This window comes from Dermacentor variabilis, chromosome 6, assembly GCF_050947875.1.
Source record: "Dermacentor variabilis isolate Ectoservices chromosome 6, ASM5094787v1, whole genome shotgun sequence".
NCBI classification, from domain to species: domain Eukaryota; kingdom Metazoa; phylum Arthropoda; class Arachnida; order Ixodida; family Ixodidae; genus Dermacentor; species Dermacentor variabilis.
In genome coordinates, this window is record NC_134573.1 from 185,726,662 (window position 1) to 185,740,435 (window position 13,774).

Consider the following 13,774-nt stretch of genomic DNA (forward strand, 5'->3'; position numbering starts at 1 on the left):
GTCGCGCGGGGGTGTGCACTATCTGAAATAAATAAATAAGTAAATAAATAAATAAATAAATAAATACCACTCCGTAATAGTATTGACACTTCTTTCTGGCCTGCTTCTATGAAAAAGAAAAAAGTAAAAAGAAAGGTTGAATTGTGCCTATCTCTTGATGCGCTTCGCCCTAGTGCTTATTAACGCCCTGCATGCCGTCTTGCGATGCTGTTAGAAAAATCTGGACGTATGCGGGAATTAACCCGACCATTCTGTTACAGCTGGTGCAAAATGAAAGGTGTTTGCTTCGCTACAGACACACTTTGAGACTACGCAAATGGCCGTGATGTGCGGCTTGTACCCGAACCGCCCACGCCATGCCAGCGTCGGTTCGACCAAGCTCATGACGGCCACGCCGGAGACGATATCCAGCAGGCCACCTCGCCACATGCCACAAGCAGACCTCTTGAACGAAGAGCCGCAAATAACGTTAGAAGAAAGCAAGCGTGACTGAGAATAATAAACTAAACTGAGGCTAACATTTGCACACCCACGTTTTTTTCGCTGTGTAATGCTTAGGGAACGCTTGCACTGCTCTCATAAACATGCTTCTTAAATAAGAACTGTCAAGGAATCCAAATTTTTTTGGCGTAGTTCTTTCATTTTTTTTTCACCACAGAAATAAAGCCTTGCTCAAGCTCAATTCGCGGTTCCTAACAGTAAGAGAGGTGGGGAGGTATAGTGGGCTACGGAAACGGACATTCCATACACTTCAAAAGCACCGTCTCAAACCTCTTGTCGCCATTCTGTTGAAGTTAAATCAGTTAGCCGAATGTTTTATTCTCCCCTTTTAACTTCAATCCAGCCTGATCTGAAGCTCACATACCACAGACAGCAGATACGGAGATAGTAAGAAGAGGAAAGGCAGGGAGGTCAACCAGTCGAGCGTCCGGTTTGCTATCCTACACTAAGGTTGTAGAAGAAAAAAATAGAAAAAGACAGGGAATACTGCGTTCACACAAGAGGAATGCACAGCAGGACCATAGAAACGGTCACTCTTGCAGTGCCCTCAGCGCCAGCGACAGATGTGACCAGTAATGTAATGGTGACATGCAGGGCCATGAAAGGAGGTGTTTCGAGAATCCTCGCGGATGGTAGATGCACATTCCTAAGCAAGGTGTACTGAAGGTAAAGTAACAAAGGCACAGCATCACGAAGGCTGACCCCGCATAATGTACCAAGATCGCGTACTCTAAAGCCATTCTCCTTAATAATTCAAGCGCTTTAACGCGAGAGCGTTAAGGCTTTCGTTCAGCGGAAAAGGCGGCGGCTTCCATGGCGTGTCCAGAAACCCACATCAGAGTCACGTGATGTCTCACAATCATGTAAACTTATAACTTATTTTAGTTAAAAAGAAAAAAATTGCACCATTCTAGGATTCGAACTGAGTCCGTCGGGTTGGGAGTCGGACTCGCGAGTCGGACACGCTACCACTTTGCCACACAGACTTTATTTTTCTTTATTGCAGTGGTATAGTAATCAATCACATAATGTGAAATACACATGCTGCAATTGTTTCATACGCAACAAAGATTCTATACGGGGCACCCAATCGGGTACACACTTTCGCACTTTTACCATTTCCAGAAATGAAATGAGAGAGTCGCGAAAGTGCTTTATATAGCAGGACGAGCATCAAGGTCTGCTTGGCGAACAGCCATGCGTGACGTCCAGATACTATGCAAAGCCAATAACATAGTAATATCATAAGGAAAACCATCCTCGTTGTCAACCATTAGGTACCTTATTCCCTGTGCATCCAAAGGGAAATAAATCTTTCTTCAAGGTCCTTTGCAGGACATCCCAGCATTCCAGGAGCACATGTTCAATCGTTTCAGGTTTGCGGCACAAGAAACAGTGATCACCCCACGGAATGAAGAAGCCCTTTTCAGAAACATGTTTAACAGGGAGAGGCGGGCTGGTTGGTGTTCGATATTGGAGTTCATCATGTAACCGCACAAACGCCAATGGACGAAGAGGGAAACACACAGGACAGGCGCGAAACTTCAACTGAGATTTACTACGGGAAAGCCCACATTTATACATGTATCATAATCACGCTTGACAATCATCGGACAACCACCACTCTACATTGGCATGCGGGCGGGAGTGGCACAAATTTGCATGTAAATAATTGAACTCTTTATCACTCAGTGACACTGAAGAGCTGCTTACGCAGCTGCCACATTGCATGTTTATACAGTAAGCTTCAAAGATTTCTAGGCTCAGTTGTGACGCGAACATTTTCAAGACTAGTGTCGCGGAACCTAGGCGTGCAGTTACGACCGTGGCGACAATGGTCAGTCAGTTTGCCACCTCCCCCCCCGCCAATCCTTCTAGCCCTGCGCGGTGCTCTTGCAGTCTGACGTTTAGACACCGTCCCGTCTGCCCTATGTAGCTGTTGCCACAAGAGAGGGGTATCTGGTACAGTACCCCAATTCCGCATGGGACGAACCTGCCAACGCGCTTGATACTTCATTCATTTCGTTTCTTTCTTCCTTGCACCATGTTGCACATGCCCACCAGTTTCTTGTGCGCCGTAAAAACGAACGGGACTTCACATTTTTCAGCCACCTTTTTGAGGCGGTGAGAGATTTGGTGGTAGTACGGGATGGGCAACAGGTCTTCGACGTTGCGGCTCTACGCTTGGGCGGAGCTCTGATGGGCCCCGCGCTTCCTTCTCAAGGGTTTCTAGCACCAAGATGACCATCTCATACTGAAATCCTGCGGTGTGCAGTCTTTGCAGCTATAAAAACCCGCTATGTTGCATTTCATGCTGGCAGGAATTGTCAAGAACAGTACGCAGGCAGTTTTTTTCAATTTCCCTTTTGACAAGCTTCGAATGAGCAAACTGGTAGTTTAAAATACTTTTTTTTTGAGCGAGGCTGATACCTCCAGCACGCACGGGATCCATCAATAACAATGCAAATGTCCAGGAACTGTAGGCATCCATGCGAAGGCAACTCAAAAGTGAAACTCAACCCAAAGGCGCTCTCACGGAAAATTTCAAGAACACGGTTCACAACAGTTGAACTCCTCCCTCTGATACCGTTTTCAAAAAAGGGCATACACTGGAAAGAGTCACAATCTGGTTCCGCGCAACGAGTGTTACTGTAGACGCTCACGAAGCCTGGCAATCAATATTCTTCTTTCCTTACGTTAGTCTCCTGAAGCGCTATAACGTCTCGTGGGGTATTCATAGCGATGAGTGAAAGAACTAGATCAGCGTGCCGTGGTTGGCGTCGACCTGAAATTCCATTGCAGCACAAAGGGGTGAAGCTGCTGACAACTGTTAAAATTGTTTCCGGTAAAACGTCTAGCGAAGGCCGTCGAGAACTGAAACGGGGGCCTCCAAAACTAGCTCTGCTGCTGACGCTGCTGGTGTCGGATGACCGGCGATTAGAGATCTGATGACGTTGACAAGCATCTTCAGAAGATTGACAAGTTGCACATCGTCGTAGGCTGAGACCGGTTTAGGTACTGTGTTTGCAGTGCTTTTCACTGTGGTTGTAGTCTTTGCAGAGGCCTGTTCCGGCGACTTCGATGGCAGTGTTGGCCACGATGAGTGTGAGAGGCAGAAGGTCCGCCCCCCTACTTTCCGATGCGTTGTGTCTTTGTCATTTTCTGAGCGCGCTGCTTTTCCAGTCGCTGGAGCATCACTACGACGACAGAAGCTTTCATTTCCTGCTGCCTTCTTTCTGGCTCTGTATTTTAGAGCCTTTAGATCATTCTTCAATGAAGGACATCATTTATCTGTTGCCAAATCTTCACTAATACAGTTAGGGCACCCATATGCCTGATTTTCATAGAAATCTACATGGTGACTCCCACCGCATTTGGCACAGACTAGACCTCTGGTGCAAGAGCCCTGAACATGACTCATCTTAAAACACTTGTGTCATTGTAAAGGCCATGGTACAAAAGGTCGAACAGGATAGCGCACAAGTCCACCATTTATATGACCAGGCAGCTTTCCAGAGGCAAAAAGTATCTTCATACATTTTGACGAGCCCAGCCTTCGAACGCTAATTATTTTGCATGGTGGCGTGCAAACGATCATGCTCTTAAAAACGTCGTCTTGGAGATCGAAGTCTCCATCAGACACGACGCCAGCTGCCATATGTGTACCTTGTGGTATGTACGGCCGCGTGTGGACCCGAGAGATTTCAGACAAACCAAGCAGAGTTTGCACGATCTTGTGATCAGTTGCGTCAACGGCAATGACATTTTCAAGGGGTCACACCGACCTCTTGAATTAGTCCAGGGGCAAGTTTGAAGAAGAAATCATTAAGAGTCTGTCGGGAGATAGACCAGGCTTGGCATAGCGTCGACGGGCATGACAGCTACTGTCGTAGTTTGATACTGCTGTATACGATAGTCGCTTCACTTGAGGACGATACCGGAGACGTCTGTATTGGACGGCGGTTGTTGGCAGGTATGAAAGCATCCGAATCTTCCAATCTTGATTCAGAAAGCTCACAATCAGCATCGTCGGATTCTACTGCCGAACTGAGCTGCTTCCGAGCCGAGGGCGGTCTGTGCTGACCGTCAGGCGAGTCCAAGAGTACATCTTCCATGGCAAGCTCCGCGGGGAGGATCTCCCTGCTGAGTAGGAGTTTTCAGGGTTCGGCCCAAATGTCGTTGCCTGTTACTGACACACGAAACGCGCATAAATAGAGAAGAAAAACAGCAGCACCAGAAACAAGCTCACCAACCGAGCACAAAAAACTTCGTCGTCCCCATACAAACTCACCAACCGAGCACAAAAAACTTCGTCGTCCCCATATAAACACGGCAGAAAGACCCGATGAAGTCTTTGCCCATTCGTCCGAGAACAGTGGAGCACTTGCAACACGTACCACAATTTACTTATGAAAAACGAATTGCAAACTGTAGCCCGAGCAAAGATATACAAATCTTCGCCAAGTGCCATGTTACAACTGTACACGGTGCTTTTTCTAGGATGTCTGCGATACAGCTTGCCAGCAATAAACAACACAGGCAAAACGAATCTACGCACAATACAAAGTCTTCAGGGTCAAGTGCTCCGGATCTGTCTAGGCCTGCCTCAGAGTGCTTCAACAGTGGCTACGATATCAATCGCTAGAGACCACCTTGTCAAGACCCACATTGAAATTGAAGTACTCAGGACCCATATAAGGCATCTAGCCAGGACTACTCGTCCCCATTTAGCCTCTCTACCAGCGGACAGACCACACACATCTTTCAGCAACACGATAACGGCATATGATGAATCAGTGCCAGCTTGTTTCACTCCGGCTGCGAGACCTTCGATCCCTCCATGGTGCCTCGCTCAGCCAAAGATCAATCTTGCAATACCTGGTATGTCGAAAAAAGCTGATCTGTCATCACCAGCCCATAGACAGCTCACGCTACTATATTTGTACGAGAACTACCGTGACTCTACGCATATTTACACTGATGGATCTGTCCTTCCAAGCAGCTCCGGGGCGGCAATCGTCATACCAGCGAAAGCTACAACAATCAAATTTAAGACGACCCACGCGACAACATCGACGGCAGCAAAGCTCGCAGCGCTCTTTACTGCCCTTCATCACATTGGTGACGAACCGCCACACAAGTGGACAATATTCTGCGATTCGAAGGCGGCACTGCAGTCTCTACTGTCACCTTTACGACGCGAACCGCACGAACAACTAATATGCCATATTACAGAGACGTTACACCATATAAGGGATGCAGGCCATGAAATAACCTTCCAGTGGCTTCCAAGTCACTGCGGGATTATCGGCAATGAATGGGCGGGTCACGCTACCCGATCAGCCCATACCGAGGAGCGCCACGTCCCAATTCCTCTTTTTAGAACTGACGCGGCACGGAAGCTCCGCCTGCTTGCTCGGCAGTGCACCGCGTCGCAATGGAATGCGACACAATTAAGAAATACGCGACTGTACTCACTTGATCCCAAACTAAGTCTTCGAGCGCCATCACAGCTTCGCCGTAGAGACGCCACGCTTTTATATCGACTTTGGTTGGGCGTTGCCTTTACCAAAGCCTACGCATTCCGCATAGGGATGATCGACACCTCAACCTGTGACCACTGCGACCATGAAGAATCAATTGGCCATATTTTGTGCGTCTGCCCGCAGTACAGTCCACAGAGGGCATGCCTTCGCCACGAACTTGATCAACTGGACGACCAACCGCCATCCGAAAAAAGAATTCTACAACATCGAAAGAACCTACCGTCACAGAAGAAGGCCGTGCAAGCGCTATTGCGCTTTTTGCGATCTACCGGCCTGTGTGAACGACTTTAACTGGAACGCCTTTTGTGTGTGTGTCTCCATGTGTGCGCGTTCCTTTTTTCCCCCCGTTTTTTAGTGTTTTCCTCTCTATCTTTCTAACCCATCCCCAGTGTAGGGTAGCAAACCGGAGACTCATATCTGGTTAACGTTCCTGCCTTTCCTCTTCATTCTCTCTCTTCGCCCTTCCATTGATCGGCTTTTTCTCGGATTTCTTCTGTCTGCCTCCGCCAGTAAGGATCGTTGTCGGTATAGTGTTATAAGGGTACGCCAAAATAATTCACCGGTGTTGTTACTCACTGCACATTCAGGAAACACTGCGGCGTGAGATCCCAATTCCATGCCAAAAAACCGAGACATTTTCCCCAATTGACTGCGCGTCCGCTTACCTCACAAAAGCGTTTTACAACGGTAATAACCTCCGCAATACTTTCTAGATTTCAACAAAAAGCAGCTATATCACCTGCATAGGCCAGAACGCGTACTTCACATGCATGAAGCCTGAAGCCACTAATTGTACTGCGGTTTATAATACTTAGGCAAAAGTTTTCAATAAACATGCAAAAAAGGAGAGGAGAAATAGAGCCGCCGTGGCGAACTGAGCGGCGCGCTTCCATAACAAAGCCCACTTCTTTGTTAACAACCAACAGAGTACTACAACCACCACGCAGCACACCAACAGCCTCTGTTATTACCGTACCAACATTCGCATGTTCTAACACAGTTATAAGCAACTCATGTGGCACGCGGTATAAGCACAGAAGGCACACAAGACTGTACAGACTAAACCTTTCACTGGAACTTAGACCTCCAGCCGAACTGCACCGACGTGAAGCATCTCTTCTGTGTCGGTTGAGGCTGGGAGTTGCCTTCACGCTTACTCAGCACTAATTGGAATGGCTGATAGTCCTGCATGTGATGTTTGCGAATGTGAGGAGAACATTGATGACTTATGGTGACACTGTCCTCAATTTCAAGCACAAAGACAATCTTTGTCGAACACACTGAGGAAACTATATGACCGGCATCCGAGTGAACAGACAGTACTAGAGCACTGTTCCACCGATAATCGACTCAGAAGGCAGTGAAGCCACTTTTCTGCTTTCTGAGAACGTCTGGTTTGCAGGAGCGGCTTTGACTCAAGTACTGTCCGTGCATGTCTCTATACCCTCTCTCCTTTCTTCCAGTGTAGGGTAGCCAACCAGACTCTTGACTGGTTGCCATCCCTGCCTTCCTTATATCCCTCTCTCTCTCTCCAAGCTATCATTTGTTTCGTCATCTAATTGTGGAATGAAGGACAAAAATTCACTTTGAAATGGTTGCTGTCTACCCTACCTAAGGAAAACGCTTATCACGACAACGTTATATATGATTTCTGCTATTGCTTTACATTGCGCGTAACTGTTTTTCGTACTAGTGCGCGCTTTGTAGCCCTTTCGGCCATTACCGTTTTCTCTGCTCTCACTCCTGCAACTGCACCCCGAAATCTTTCAATATGTAACAACACAAATTTTTCATTCACCACATGGATATCTGCCTGAAAGGTACCAGGCGTTAGACTCTCTCTTTTGACAAGAGTTGGCAATTCCGAACCTAACAGTTTCTCACGAATTCGTTCTTCATGTTTAAGTATGCTGTTTCTTTCTATAGCTTTCATTTTAATATTTCGCTTTAACGTTTCCCAGTTCGGCCCAATCTCTGCGTTATCTGGGTACAGTTCTTGCATGCCCTCAAGTGCTCTAGTTTTGAAAACATTGTCATCAAGTAGTTTATTATTAATTTTGCATGACTCTCAGTTAATTTTTTTTCTTTTCTCTCTTTTTTGCTGCAAATGCTACACATCACGAGGCAATGGTCAGTGAAGGAGAGAGGCGTCACCCAATAATCCTTACACAGGAGAGATTTCCATCGACACATATGCACGATCTAAGCGCGCACGGCTACTACCTTGAAAATATGTGAATTGGACGTCATGCCCACTGGCAATACATTCTCCCACATCCTCAAGAGCGAAGTCGTTGATGATATCCATTAACTTCACCATACTAGTCTCACTAGTCTCCCTATTCGGCGTAGTGCTCGCTTTGTCTCGTGATGACCATACACAATTAAGATCATCGAGAATGATAAGTATACGATCAGTGTTACAATACTCACTAATGCGGCCGAAGAAATCTAAACGCTGCAATGTAAGTGGTAGCATACAAACAGACCACACGCCACTCATTGCGGGCAAGAGCAAAATCACAGTCTACAAAGCGGCCCAATGGACAGTTTGTAACCGAAAGTATAACTATCCCTAAGGAACTACATACAGATAAGACACACCCTCCAGACTTCGCAACCGCATTCCTGACGCACACATCATAATACGCCGAGAACGGGCGCAACATGCCCTTGGTCTGGTCTTCTTCGCCTTCAGCTTTTGTTTACTGCACTGCGATTATATCTAGCTCTTGTTCCGTCGCAATACGATACAGCTGATTTTGCCTTTTTTTAGTCGTTAATCCGCGGACATTAATTGCTCCTACGCGCAGGGACCTTTCCAACAGCACATTTTTCCTGCCGGGCGAAACCGCTGGCAAGACGCCTTCATTACCCATCTCAGCGCTTTGTACACTCGCCATAGTAGCGTTTAAAGGTTAGCGTCTTCGCCGCTCCTCGTAAGGGACGACGCCCGTCTGAACAAAGCCACGTAGAAAAAAATGCCTGTGGCTTAGCTAAGGTTAAGTCCAGGATGCGAAGCATACTAGCCTTTATTTTAGTTGTTGAACCACTGTTTAGCCTGGTGAACTGCTGTTGCTTGGCTATATTTGGTTCGGCTAGACGAAGAAACAACTCATGCGTTACTCTGCTTCGCCTTCAAGAGTGGAACGCGACAGCGTTCCCGTCGACCCGCCAAGGGGTGTAAGACAATGGACTACGGCGCAGCGACTACGCGCCCCGCATTGGACGCGGTGAGCGTCGAGCAACGCAGCGTTCGGCGCGGCAACGAAATGTGCGCCTGAGCAAGCGACGCACGCCTGAGCCTTAGAAACAGCTCGTTTCTAAGGCAACACCGCATTCACTAGAGGCGCTTTTGTACCGCTTTGAAGCATCGTACTCGTGGCTCAGTGGTAGCGTCTCCGTCTCACACTCCGGAGACCCTGGTTCGATTCCCACCCAGCCCATCTTGCAAGAGTTGAGCCAAAGCCACCTAGAAATAAGCGCAGCTGCTTATATACCGCCGCGTCGCCGCGAGCGACGGCGCGAGTTGGAGCCCCGTTTCTCCTCTGTCGTGACGTCACGGTGTCACGTGGTCAGCCTTGAAGGCGACACCACCGCGCCTGAGGAGCTGGGTTGAGCTCTAGTAATATGCTTCGCATAAAAAATGTAAGCCCACCGCATCACCTCCTCTCCCCTGTCAATACGTCACGAGAGTCGGATGGTAGCTTTGGATGGTAGCCATGGATGGGGGAGCGCTGCGTTTCTAGAACGCGGCGCGCGTTCTGAAAACAAATTTTCTCCGTGGCTGCAACGCTAGAGCGGCAACGCGTGGAGCATTTGCTTGGTGACTTTGGTGGGGCATGCTGCACCGTAAACGCGATTGCTTTTCTTCAATTGTGCGTGGTTCGTCGTACACGGAAGCCCAACGATGCCTGGCTGTTGTTGCGCACCAAACTGCAAGTCCAATTATGACGGAGGACAAAGTGTCCGAGTGCACAAGTTCCCATCTGACCGAGCCACTCGGGAAGCATGGACGAGAGCAGTTCCTCGGAAGGACTTCTCGCCAACGAAGTACACAGTGGTAAGTATTTCTTCTCTCTATTGTTATTCTGGGTTTCCAGACGAATAGGTTTCGTCAGCATAGTGCGCAATGGATTCGTGCACGCGTGCCCAATAGATGGGTCTCTGCACCTGTCGACGCGCTTGTAAATTCAACATTTTCGTCGAGCTTCATACCTGTAACGGCTTGTTCTTGTTTTATTTCAGCTCTGTGAAAAGCATTTCTTGCCATCGGATTACGTGAAGACGACATCTTACACGCACGTCAAGACAGGAAAAGTGGTCGAAGTTGCCATGAAAAACATCCGTCTGAAGAAAACTGCAGTTCTGAGCTTGTTTCCCTATTGCCCTGCCTATTTATCGCGTCCGCAAGTGTGCGTTCGAGAAGCACCGGCTGCCAAAAAGAGCGCGCTTGGAAGCCACATATTTGCAAAAAGCAATAATGCTTTCTCAGCAAAGCCAAGCAGAAGAGGACGCCAAAAATCTGGTTAGTAGCTTTGCGGACTTGCTGAAGGCCTTGCCAAGCTTTCAGTGTTGGGACTTCTGGACAGTTTTGAACAAGGGCTCCAAGGTTTTCTTTTTGGACTTGTCCCTTCAATCTGCTCCTGCAGTCCGTACTTCGGTGATCGTATACCATAGACCTGCGCGTCGAAGTATCTTTTGGTGAAACGGGTGTGAGGGAGTGTGGCGATGTTTTAGTTCCTGAAAAGCTGTGCGACTTGAGAGATTTGAAAAGTGTGTTACACATGATCGAACAGACACGTAAGGATATCAGCACTGAGCGTTCTGAAAAGGCCCGTCATCTACTGACATTGGTTTCGACATTGCTAGAGGAAGTAAGTGAAAAACAATTCGCATGCGAGTTGCAAGAATGGCATTTGGAAGTGCTTAAATTCTTGAAGAGTCAAGTTGATCTCGTTCTGAGTGATGCTGGCCGATATCCCCCCGATTTATTGGTTTTTGCTAGCCTTTTGTTCACAATTTCACCTCATGCTTATAGATTCCTGAGAAGTTCGATGAAGCTTAAGATATCGCATCCTGATACGATCAGAAGACTGTGTTCATCGTACGATGTACGCCCTGAAACGGAGCAGGAAGAATGTAGCTTTCTTTCCTATGCAAAGCGTATGGTAAGCACATATAAAGAGCATGAAAAGACTGTAACGTTAATGATTGATGAGATTCACCTTCAATCATTTTTTTATTACAAGGCTGGGTTGCTTACTGGTGCTGCGGTAAATTCATCGAGTGCAGCAAAAACTACCCACGTATTTATGATACAGAGCCTGCTTTCTTCAAACAAGGATGTTGTACACATCCTTCCTGTGGCACAGATCGGTGCTAAGGCGCTACACGACTTCCTTCGGAAGATTGTTCTTGATCTAGAGGCATCTGGTTTTAGAATAATCGCAGTGATCTCGGACAATAACTCCATAAACAGAAAAGCCATGTCCTACTTCGCTAAGCCGGCAAGTGTCAGCATTGTTTACCAGCATCCTGCTGACCCATCACGACCCCTGTTTTTTGTGGTGGACCCAGCTGACATACTAAAGTGTATAAGAAATAACTGGCTGAATCAAAGAAACATTCGTAAATGCATGTACTTTCCTGAACCGAAGAGTGATGAGGCTGAACCAAAGATACTTACTGCATCTTTCACGGTATTATGCCAGCTGCACGAAGCTGAAAAGCATGAGCTCTTGATGCTAGCACCAACGCTCACTTTGAAGGCACTGAACCCCTCAAACATGGAACGGCAGAACGTTAAACTGGCCTTAAAGATTTTTACCTCATCTACAGTTGGTGCTCTCAGTGTTGCAACGTTCCAGCATGCAAAGGACACCTCTCAATATGTCGACACCATTTTGACTTGGTGGAACATTGTTAACGTCAAGACGCCAAGAAAAGGACAGCGGTTGCGAGATCAATTGCAAGGTCCAATAGTTTCATCGTCATGTCCTCAACTAGAATTCTTAGAGAGAATAGTTCAATGGCTTGATCACTGGAGAAGCCTCGAACATGACAATGGCCGCTTGACACGTGAAACGCACATAGCTTTCAGCCACACTACCCATGCCTTGCACGAACTTACCATATACTGTCTCAAAGAGCTTCATTTCGAGTATGTTCTTTTGGGCAAATTTCAAACTGATAGCTTAGAGGATCGCTTTGGAAAGTACCGCCAATTGTCTGGTGCCAATTACCACGTGTCTATAAGGCAGATATATGAATCTGAAAACAAATTGCGCTTGCAGAAGGTTCTGGACCTGCCATATTTGGACATTCTCCTACCACCGAGCGCGAACACGATGGAGACAAGTGTACATTCAGGAAACGGCCAGTTTCAAGTCACTGTGACCGACTCCGACATTGAGAAAAAAACGTCAAGGCTACCGGCACTAACCTATGTTGCCGGCTATTGTGCCCATGCAGCTCTAAAAAAGCTGACATGCGCATCTTGCAGTGACAGCCTTGTGATGCAAGACGTCGATCTAGATGACCCTGAGAATGCATTAATCACGAAGATGACAAGGGGTGGCCTGAAGTTTCCACGAGCAGTTGTAGTTAATGCTGTACTCTTTACTGAAATTATATTAGACAAGCTCAGGACACGAGAATATGCCGTACGATTTTTCAGCCTTCCTAGGCAGAAAGATACTCTTGTCGGCCTTGTGTTCGCTACCCATCATGACTTTGAGGATGTCGATGTGTGTGAATTCGGTCATCCTGCACAGGAGGTAATGGGGCATGTTGTAAGTGCTGCAGCGAATACACTGCTGAACAACTTGTGCCGCACAGAAAACGACAAATTACGCAACGCCAAGAACGACCGAAAATTGTAGACCTTGAATGCCTGAGATGTTTCTCATTATTTATTTTTTATTCATGAAGGTCTGTTTTATTGAACATCTACGTATGTTTGTGTTGACAGAACCCTTGTAAAAAGAAACCTGTGGCGTAGCTAGGACCTATTTGACTACATTATCAAAATTTAAACCCTGCATTTTGGCCAATTCAAATGTTATTTGAGTGTATTGTGCTACCTGTTTATGATTCGAACTCTCCATGCTACCGCAATCCATTAATTGCATGTTTTCCTTTAGGACTGAGAGTAGGCCTCTCGTTTTTTACTTACTTTTCACCATTATCTCAGTATTTTATGAAGACCAATAAGGCCTGCAAACAAGGCGGGTGGAAATAAAATAACCACAAGAAATGGTACAACAAAGACGGAAGCTTATTCTATTTGAGAATTAGTTGTGCGTGACCCTATAATGATAAAATTTTCACAATAAAATTAACCTCGATATTCATGTGTCTAGCGAGGACTGTTTTACGCAATGCAAGAGTGAGAATGATAATTGTATATGGAAGATTTAAAATGTTTGTTTCTGAATGCAGTTCTTATCATTTGTGAATAAAGTATATTCTGTGTCTTCAATATGCAGTTTTCCTCTTTCTTTCGTTCCGTCTAAAGTTGAGTGACTAAGCAGCATGCAGTTTGCTTGTCTTAGTCCCGACCAAACATCACAAGCACAATAAGGCAGGTCGTGTTGCGATACACGCAAAAAACAAAAATGTTGCCAATCAAGTAATCTAAGGAAGGTATGAAAGAATGCTGCTTTCTATGGTGGTGTTGACTGCGGTGAACCAGCGGCTCCCCCTTATTTTTTGCGTCAGCTATA

The 13,774-nt window shown here is 46.7% G+C and overlaps 1 protein-coding gene and 1 long non-coding RNA gene across 2 annotated transcripts in view; one reads left to right on the plus strand and one right to left on the minus strand.

The window, feature by feature from the left end:
• Window positions 1–13,774, minus strand: part of LOC142585940 (adenosine receptor A2a-like) — a 40,305-nt gene that overhangs the window by 12,217 nt on the left and 14,314 nt on the right. The window lies entirely within an intron of this gene.
• LOC142585939 (uncharacterized) lies at window positions 9,805–13,530 on the plus strand. The gene is made up of 2 exons (XR_012829155.1): window positions 9,805–10,110; window positions 10,296–13,530. It is a non-coding gene; the product is annotated as an uncharacterized LOC142585939 (long non-coding RNA).